Source organism: Palaemon carinicauda, chromosome 37, assembly GCF_036898095.1.
Source record: "Palaemon carinicauda isolate YSFRI2023 chromosome 37, ASM3689809v2, whole genome shotgun sequence".
Taxonomy (NCBI): Eukaryota; Metazoa; Arthropoda; class Malacostraca; order Decapoda; family Palaemonidae; genus Palaemon; species Palaemon carinicauda.
The window spans coordinates 38,536,500-38,546,499 of NC_090761.1; the positions used below are offsets into that span (position 1 = coordinate 38,536,500).

Below are 10,000 nucleotides of genomic sequence, written 5' to 3' on the forward strand. Positions count from 1 at the left end.
TCTTTGATACAAGAGCCGTAGCCTACCAGAGGTGTCCTGGACACTGTCACTCGCTAGGTATAAATTAGTTAGTCAGAGTGACATTCCTGGTTGTTTTGCTTAATAAATTTTAGCTATTTAGCTTTACATAGGATTTCCTTTCGTGCTTAGTATTATTTGGCGAAGTATTCGCCATTCTGGCCTACGCTAGGCCATGTAGCCTAGTCGTTTGGTCCTAGTACTTAATGCATGATTTTGGTTTTTCCGAGTGTAATTAAAAGTTTATTAAAGCTTTAGGCTATATTTTATACATTTTAGACTATGTGGAATATTTCCAAGATTGTATACGTGAGAGTTTCGGTGAATTAGGTAATCGATTCTCTTGGTGCCTAGGTTAATTGCTTATGGAGCCTTAGTATACTTTATTATTCTCCCCGGTTGCTTTCTTTTCTTCGGAGAAGGTATGCAATCCCTTTCCCTCTGTTTAAGCCTTGGGCTTATCCCTAAGTGGTTTTTTCCGAATTTATTTTCGATAAAACTATACTAGGGTGTTACTGTACCTTCCTGTTCCAGCAGAGTCTGGTTCAAAGAGGGACAGAACAACAGAGTTTTTTAGTCTGACTCCGTGTTGTCTGGCTTGGGGCAGAGTTCCCCTCGCTGACCTAACACTTATAAAGGGAGCTTAGCTCCCTTACGTCACTATCGAAGGTTTCTGTAGTATGATTCCTCCTTTTGTGATCGACCAGACTAAGTCCTGTTGCTGTTCTTGGGGAGGATAAAATCTTCCCTTGGGAATAGCAACGCCTTCCTTGCTTTGGTGCTTTGGGAAGCTGGCAAGTATTGCTGGCCCTTTCCCTTAGATCTCCCTTAGGCTAAGACAGAGTTCTTGGCTGCGGGTGATCTGTCACTAAAGCAAGGTTGGCAGGACCCTTTTGTCCCTTCCCCCTCTATCTACGTAATGGCCTTGCCATTACTGTACTGTACCTTGCCGGCCGGCAGAGCTGGCTGGCAGGGGTATTACTGTACTGTACGTCATTCTACTTCTGGACCTAGTATAGGTTGGGATATGGAATTGACTAAGGCCATTGCCGGCCGGCTGAGATGCTGGCCGGCAAGGGTCTTATGTTTTCGAGTGCTGCCCGGACCTCTCTTGGTCCCTCATCCATGCCTGCCGACAGAGCCGGACGGCATTGGTCAAGGAAGCCTGAATTAAGTTTCTCCCCTTCCTTATATGCACTCTTTCGGTTGCCGGGCTTGGGGGGTCGTGTACACTCTTATCCCGGCATCCATTCTATTTTCTTCTAGTGCTGTACCTGTCCCGGCTGCCGGCCTATGAGGCAGACAGCCGGGCAGGTGTAGTCTTTTGGTTCTTTTGCTGCCGGCTGGCATCGGTCTTGTACCTTTGCCGGCCGGCTTATGTCAGTCCTTGTCTGCCGGTCACCAAGAGTGTGGCCGGCAGCTAGGTACTACCTTGTGTAGTTACTGGCCGGCAGTCATTGCCGGCCAACACTGGCTGTTGCTGGCCGGCAGCTACTGCCGCCGGCACAGGCATTTGAACCAGAAGGCTGCCGCCCTATAGCTGTTAAGTAGTATACTTTAAAGCTAATTGTGGTGTGTGCCGGCCGGCAAAGGCAGGCCGGCACACATCCTCCTATACTGTACTAGTATTCTTCTGTATAGCATATACAGTAAGAAGAAAACTATAGTAAAAGTTTAGGTACAGCACTGTATCTTCTAACACTATTGTGTTTTCTTGCACAGCCCTTTGCTGTTGCCCTCAGACAGGAAGCAGAGTCTTCCCCGTCTATTATCCAGGATTTTAAAATCATTGCCTAGGTGTGAGCTCCACCTGTTTCCTCTGGAAACCTTGCATTGGTTACTCTAGTAGAGATAAACCAATTTTGATTTTATTATCTGGAAAGCTGCAACAATGGGTTGTGAGGGAAACACAAGTGTGTGTCTTTCCTTTATGAATTGTTATGCTATACTATGCATATCTAGTGATACATAGTTCACTTGATACTCATGGAAATTTTTTCTCTTTACAGGAGGACCCTCCGAAGTGCGGAAATGTTTTCTGCAATGTCCGTAGCAGGAACCTCTGCGGACATGAGTGTTGTAGGAGACACGCAGCATGCGCTGTCTCCAAGGATGATCTCCAGTATTGGGACCCTCAGGTATGTACTGTATGCACTAACCTGATTACTGAGGCTTTTGATTCCCCTAGAACGGCGGAATCAAGGGATATAGCTAGGGAAAAGCTCCGTACTTGGGTAAGGGGCTTCAAGAAGAACACCTCTGGCCCTTATCTTCCTAGTGAGAAGATGAGGGCGTATCTTTTTCCCCAGGCATCAGCTGAAGCAGTGATTCCCCAGCCTCAAGAGGAGATCCCCCAAGACCTAGTCCAGGTGGACGAGGAAGTCGCAGATGCGATGCAAGACATCCAGTTGTGTGACAGGATGTCTGATGTGGACGAAGGTTTGGAAGAAGACCTCCTGGCAGAAGGTCAGGATCAAGTTCAAACCCCGGATGTCGCAGAGGATGGGGTCGACGAGGTGTCGGCTACTCCGGTTCAGATGCCGGAGCCCATCCCCTCAACATCCGCTGGTCTCCCAGTAGAACTGGGACAGGCCCTCTCTTCGATTGTTGGAATGATCCAACAAATGCAGAAGGAGAATCAGGAGAAGGCGGCTGCAATGGAACTGCGTATGCAGTCCCTAGCAGAATCACATGGGCCCCGGAAAAGGCTCAATGTGAAAGACCTTCCCATATGCTCAGATGCTAACCCATGGAGGTATGCTGAGCACATGCCAATGACGACTGGTAAGATCGTCATTTCGGATAAGCTGGGTTCAGTTCTCCTAGAGGAGGTAGAATTCTGGCCCAGCAAGGCATCATATCCGGACTGCTATGTCCGGCTGAGAAAAGAACCAGCTTCAAGGGAGGAGACAGAGCCGAAAGAGGTCATTATTATGGACCATGCTAAGGCTCAAGCCCTACTTTCATCCTCGATGAAAGAGAGGGGCTTCTCGAATTCGAAGGTAGCAGCATTGAGCAAGAAGCTCCCTTCTTTTGTGTCCTCTTCTGATAGAGCCTTCCCCTTTTTACAAAAAGGGTTTGCGGCTGTCCTAAAGGCAATCGAGGCCGGCAAGCCTTGCCCCTCCCTGGAGGAGTGTAAACCCTTGTCGCTGGCTCTGCCTATGGACCACAAGGACTGGAAGGATGTCCATCTGACATTCTCAGTGGGAAAGTTGGAGGCTGATATTGCCGGACGGCAATTCGGCGAGGACCTCCCCAAGTTGTCCGAATTTCTTTTACGAAGAGAGTTCGAGACAAAAGAAAGACTGGCTGCCTCAATGTCTCATCAGACTACTCTTGAGACGATGGCAAGTGACCCTAAGGTCCATGAAATGTTCATGGTTGTGGCTAAGTCTCACCTAGCCACAGTGACGAAGGACCTTTATGGCTTCGTCAAGGCAAGGAGAGCTTGCAGGGAGTTCGTGTTCACCGGGGCTTCGGTGAGACACGAGCCAAGGAAGTTAATATCCTCCAACATTTGGGGAAAAGACCTTTTCCCTACCGATGTGGTCAAAGAGGTTGTTGATAAGGCCGCCGTGGAGAATAGAAACCTTCTCCAGAAGTGGGGCCTGGCTATCAAAAGAAAATCTTCCCCGGATGAGGGTCCTCAACCAAAGAGGAAGAATATGAGGACTAGGCTACCGTCTCGGCCAGCCAAGCCTTATAGACAGCAACAGCAACTGCAATTGCCTTTGCCTCCAGTGCCCCAGATGGTGGCACAAACCCCGACTACTTTTCAGTGGGTACCCCAGGCTGTGCCAGGTCAGTCAACCACATTCACCCCAACGTTCGAAGGACAGTCTTCTTCCTTTCGTGCAAAGCCTAGAGGAGCAGCCAGAGGCTCGTCTAGGCGCCCCTCAAGGGGAAGGGGATTCAGAGGTGGTCGTGGTCAGGGAGGCAAGACCTCAGGACGGCAGTCCAAGTGAAACGATACCGGTAGGAGGGAGACTAATGAAATTTTGGGATCGCTGGACCTTCGATCCCTGGGCCCAAAGCCTACTCAAGAATGGACTGGGTTGGAGCTGGTACAGCACTCCACCCCCATGCCTTCGGTTTTTCCAACACTCCACCCCCATTTTGGAGGAGTACGTTCAAGAACTGTTGGAGAAAAATGTGATCCGAAAGGTGAAGTCCATCAAATTCCAAGGGAGGCTGTTTTGTGTTCCCAAGAAAGACTCGGAAAAGCTCAGAGTCATTCTGGACTTGTCACCACTCAACAAGTTCATAGTGAATTGCAAATTCAAGATGCTAACACTGCAACACATAAGGACCTTACTGCCCAAGAGGGCATACTCAGTCTCTATAGACTTGTCAGACGCCTATTGGCACATCCCAATCAGCCGTCGACTCTCCCCCTACCTAGGGTTCAGGCTACAACGGAAACTGTACGACTTCAGAGCCATGCCATTCGGGCTAAACATAGCCCCAAGGATTTTCACGAAGCTTGCGAGCGCAGCTCTCAAACAATTACGCCTAAAGGGAATTCAGGTAGTAGCCTACCTGGACGACTGGCTGGTGTGGGCAGCATCCGAGACCGAATGCTTACAAGCTTCCAGTCAGGTGATCCAGTTCCTAGAGTACCTAGGCTTCAAGATCAACAAGAAAAAGTCTCGACTTTCTCCATCCCAAAAGTTCCAGTGGCTGGGAATCCACTGGGACCTTTTGTCACACAGTTTCTCCATCCCAATGAAGAAAAGGAAGGAGATAGCGGGCTCTGTCAAGAGACTTCTAGATTCCAAAAGGATATCAAGACGCGAACAAGAGAGGGTACTAGGCTCTCTCCAGTTTGCTTCAGTGACAGACCCAGTGCTAAGAGCACAGCTAAAGGATGCAACCGGAGTTTGGAGAAGGTATGCATCAAACGCGCGAAGAGACCTGAGAAGACCAGTGCCGCCTCGGCTACGTACTCTTCTCAGACCTTGGTCCCAAGCCAGACATCTAAAGAAGTCGGTTCTTCTTCAGCCACCTCCCCCGTCGATGACGATTCACTCAGACGCCTCAAAGGAGGGATGGGGAGGTCACTCTCATCGGAAAAAAGTCCAGGGGACTTGGTCCAAGCTATTCAGGACCTTTCATATAAACTTTCTAGAAGCTATGGCAGTGCTCCTTACCTTAAAGAAAGTCTCCCCGCGTCACTCGATCCACATAAGATTGGTGACAGACAGCGAGGTGGTTGTGAGATGCTTGAATCGACAAGGGTCGAGGTCACCACCTCTCAACCAAGTGATGTTAGCCATTTTCCGATTGGCAGAAAAGAAGAAGTGGTACCTGTCGGCAGTTCACCTTCAAGGAGTCCGCAATGTGACAGCGGACGCTCTATCCAGGTTCACACCGATAGAGTCGGAATGGTCCTTAGACGCAGGATCATTTTCCTTCATTCTGAATCAAGTCCCAGAACTGCAAATAGACCTCTTTGCGACGAAAGACAACAAGAAGTTGCCCCTGTACGTGTCCCCGTACGAGGACCCCTTAGCGGAAGCAGTGGACGCAATGTCCCTCGACTGGAACAGGTGGTCCAGGATTTATCTGTTCCCTCCTCACAACCTTCTGTTGAGGGTCCTCAACAAACTGAGATCCTTCAAGGGGGTAGCGGCAATAGTGGCCCACAAGTGGGCGAACAGTATGTGGTTCCCCTTGGCGTTGGAACTACAGATGAAGTTCGTGCCGCTACCACATCCAGTTCTGACCCAGCGAGTCCAGAAGTCGACTGTCTGCGCTTCATTACAGAAAACCCAGACCCTGCAGCTCATGATTTTCTCGCCCTAGCGGTGAGAAAGCGTTTCGGGATTTCGAGAGCTAGCATAGACTTCCTAGAGGAATACAAGTGCAAATCGACTAGAAGGCAATATGAGTCATCTTGGAGAAAGTGGGTGGCCTTTGTAAAGGCAAAGAATCCGCAGGAGATCTCAACAGACTTCTGCTTATCTTTCTTCATCCACCTCCATGGCCAAGGATTGGCAGCTAACACGATTTCAGTATGTAAATCGGCTTTGATGAGACCCATTTTATTTGCCTTCCAGATCGACCTAGGTAACGAGATCTTTAATAAAGTTCCGAAAGCCTGCGCTAGGCTCAGACCTTCAGCACCTCCAAAGCCCATTTCATGGTCTTTAGACAAAGTTCTTCATTTCGCCTCCCTGTTGAGCAATGAAGAATGTGCGTTAAAGGATTTGACGCAAAAAGTTATTTTCCTATTTGCACTCGCGTCCGGGGCCAGGGTTAGTGAGATCGTAGCCCTCTCGAGAGAGGCAGGTCGTGTTCAGTTCCTGGATGGGGGGGAGCTGAACCTGTTTCCGGATCCTACGTTTCTCGCCAAGAATGAGTTACCCACCAACAGGTGGGGTCCCTGGAGAATCTGCCCTCTGAAAGAAGATGCATCTCTATGTCCAGTAGAATGCCTAAAGGTCTATCTTCGTAGAACTTCAGACTTCAAGGGTAGTCAACTATTCAGGGGAGAAACATCAGGCTCAAATTTATCTCTGAATCAACTCAGAGCGAAAATGACATATTTTATTCGCAGAGCGGATCCTGACAGTACACCCGCAGGTCACGATCCGAGGAAAGTTGCCTCATCCCTAAATTTCTTTAATTGTATGGATTTTGAACATCTCCGTTCATACACGGGCTGGAAATCTTCCAGGGTGTTCTTTCGCCACTATGCGAAGCAAGTAGAGGAACTTAAGAGATCTGTGGTAGCAGTGGGTCGTGTAGTTAACCCTACTGTTTAACTCTGCGAGGAACAGTGGTCTTAATTGGGACGATTAAGTCCAGGGTGAGTGTGTAGGTACATACTGTACTACAAACTAAAATGAGGGCACCAAGTGCCCATATAGACTGTTCCTTCCTTCAAAGGTGAACCTTGCATAAGTTCAGACATGTGTGCCAAGCGTTTCTAACGCTAATGTGATTGATTTGTAATACAGATTTTTTATGACTTGATACCTTGGTATCTCATTAAAGTGGTGTTTAATGGTTTTTCTTTCAGATAAACAAGTTCTGTTTACTATCATACTTATGCTTAAAGTTTTGGGTTATCCCCTTTTATATAAATATATATATTTGTTGTTAACCTGTCTGTTTATTATCTGTCAATAAACTTGTTCTTGAGAACCTTGCGTCTCTTTCACCTGTGTCAATTTATTGGTATAATTGAGCATTTAATTCTATGTATCTTATCTGGAATAATTCTGATAGAATTGTTCTGTTTTGCAAGCTATGTTGCATTGGTTTATGTAAGTCCCCTAATGGGAGGACTCCGTCCCATAAAGGGACGAGGGCGGTTTTATTAGTTTCTTCCTATGCGGATATAAACCTTTGTCCAATACAAGTATTGTGCGGATGACTGGTCAATATATTGACGCAGTAGTTCTATACAAACTATGCTTTACTTAATATAGGGCGAGGCCACTATATTAGCTTGCCTGAGATTCATACATAGATATATGTACTCTTCGAGACTTTCCAGAGTCTAGTAGGACTCTTCCCTGTAGGGGGCAGGAAGCTCTAACATAGTTTATAGTTAGTTGAAAAGATGTATAACGGTAACATCTTAGGTCTCTAGGTCTAGTCGACCGGGAATAAATATCTCCGGGGAGTACGGCACGTTCTGAGAATCCACAGATACAGTAATGCTCTGGTACACTTCCATCAGGACGACATGGCTTGAGCCCAAAAAACGGATTTTGAGCGAAGCGAAAAATCTATTTTTGGGTGAGATAGCCATGTCGTCCTGATGGACCCGCCCTTGCCTTTCTAAGAAAGGGCTGTAGGACCCCTCCCTACATACAGTATCTGTAGCACCTCGTGTACGCTACAAGGAATACAGATGGCGCCAGGATTGGCGCCAGGCACGCATACGAATCGGGGGATTGGGAGGCCTTGGGAGCGGCTCCCCCCTTTTTCTTCCCGAATTCGTATCTCGTCAATCTCCCTCCTACGAGACGAATCTCTATTTAGGTAGTAGATTGCCATGTGACGTGTCTAGAATACGTCCTCTGATATGTCGCGATATCCCTTTCACGAGGGATACTCGCTCCAGGAGTTAGAATTCTGGTACCTTAAGGTAAATTCTCTGGGAATATCGCCGTAGTTGTAATATACCCTAGGAAGCTACCCTATAGGAACTTCCATCAGGACGACATGGCTATCTCACCCAAAAATAGATTTTTCGCTTCGCTCAAAATCCGTTATATATATCTTGTCACGCTCAAGGGGGAAGGGAAGTAGTCATACCCTGATGAAGGGGGTACCCGAGAGGTACACTCATAACCACACTCTCCCACAAATTGACGAACCAGCAAACACTTTTACAATGACAGTGTTTTGGGGAGATATTCTATTTGAGAGAGAGAGAGAGAGAGAGAGAGAGAGAGAGAGAGAGAGAGAGAGAGAGAGAGAGAGAGAGAGCCTATGCTCTCTGAAGACAGAAAGAACTGAACAATTCCCCCATGCAAATGAACAAGGATATAAAAATAACATCCTAGCCCGGATCCAGATTCATTTCATAGCTGTTTTCCTCATCCAGGAACCATGGCAAAACCCTGGAAAAATTCAGCTGAACTCCTCTATTTGTTTTTAATTTTCAATATTTTACGAAAAAAACAAACGAATAGACGCGTTAACAAAACATACATCCGTTTTTGACGTTACAATAAATGAAATATAAAACCAAAGAGAAAATAAATGTATGAAATGATAAAAGAACCAATAATTAACAGAGGTCTGTAATTAATGAAATATCTGATGCAATGTAATTCGATGCCTTTAGTAAAAAGTAAGTTTATAAAAAAAAATAACAGATACAATGGATACAAAAATAAATGAAAAAACTAGTATACGAGCGGGTATCGGCTAACCCTCCCCCCCCCCCCCATCCCCGCCCCCTTCTCTCCTGTGTACCTAAAGCTCGCAACAGACCGGGCCAGCCATAAAACCGAGAGCCATCTTTCAGTGAAGCGAGCAGTGGCACTTTCCGCTGTCATGGCGGTTGTACAAATTGGCTTTAAAAGCTTCACGCTTAATAAATCATAGGGTTTTCCGATGATATTTACCTTCTGAATTTGGAATGACCGGAAATACGAGAACTGGGACAGCCATTGGACAACCCATCAACTAATCTCCCCCTCCCCCAAAAAAACAAAAATCAAATACAGGACTACAAAAGGAACATGCCACTTGATCCACCACATACAGTATAAATAGTTAATAATAAAAGCGAACAATGAACATGATAATTAATCCAGAATTTTACCTTTCTAAGAGTTCCAGGAACAGCAATTCGATGTCTAAAACTAACCAGCTTAATTTAAAATCACAGTCAGAAAAATAACTCCAAATTGCGTGGAAATTTCAGATCAGCCATGATCATTAACGGAAGGGTAAAAAGTTTAAAGTTCAAATTATTGTTCAAAATAACATTATCTTTCATCCGCGGTACTTCTGCTTTAGGCACGTTCTCCGAAGTAAAAAAAAAAATGATCATTATCAAACGGGGTAGAAACACAATTAAAATGCCTAACTTCCACAATATAACAACACATCTAAATCATGTACTCACCGCTAGGAAAGCTGCTTACTGATATCTGATGAAAGCCCAGGATTTATCGTTGGAAGGACAAAGCCGGGAGAAGGAAAATAGGTCAGGGGTTCCTGCAAAAATATGAGAGAGCAAATCTAAAAGGGATCTATTTTTTTTTTTTTTTTTTTTGGTCGGATGACAAAACCAGCCTTTAAAATAAAACATTATGGAAATTAGAAACAGAAAAACGCATAAATCTTGTCCAAGCAAAATCGTAATCTGCAATTTCCATTTCTATTCTTACCCCCGCCCGCCACAAAAGATAATAATAAAATTCATGCATTTGTTTTCCATAACAAAGATACAAAAAAAAAAAAAAAAAAAAAAAAAAAAAAAAAAAACATTAACAAAGTTTGGCAGTTGCCA

At 45.9% G+C, this 10,000-nt stretch overlaps 1 long non-coding RNA gene across 1 annotated transcript in view; it reads right to left on the reverse strand.

The window, feature by feature from the left end:
• Positions 1-10,000, reverse strand: part of LOC137629076 (uncharacterized) — a 425,295-nt gene that overhangs the window by 35,336 nt on the left and 379,959 nt on the right. The window contains exon 4 of the long non-coding RNA XR_011041438.1: positions 9,614-9,705. This is a non-coding gene — a long non-coding RNA (uncharacterized lncRNA). The remainder of the gene's footprint in view (positions 1-9,613; positions 9,706-10,000) is intronic.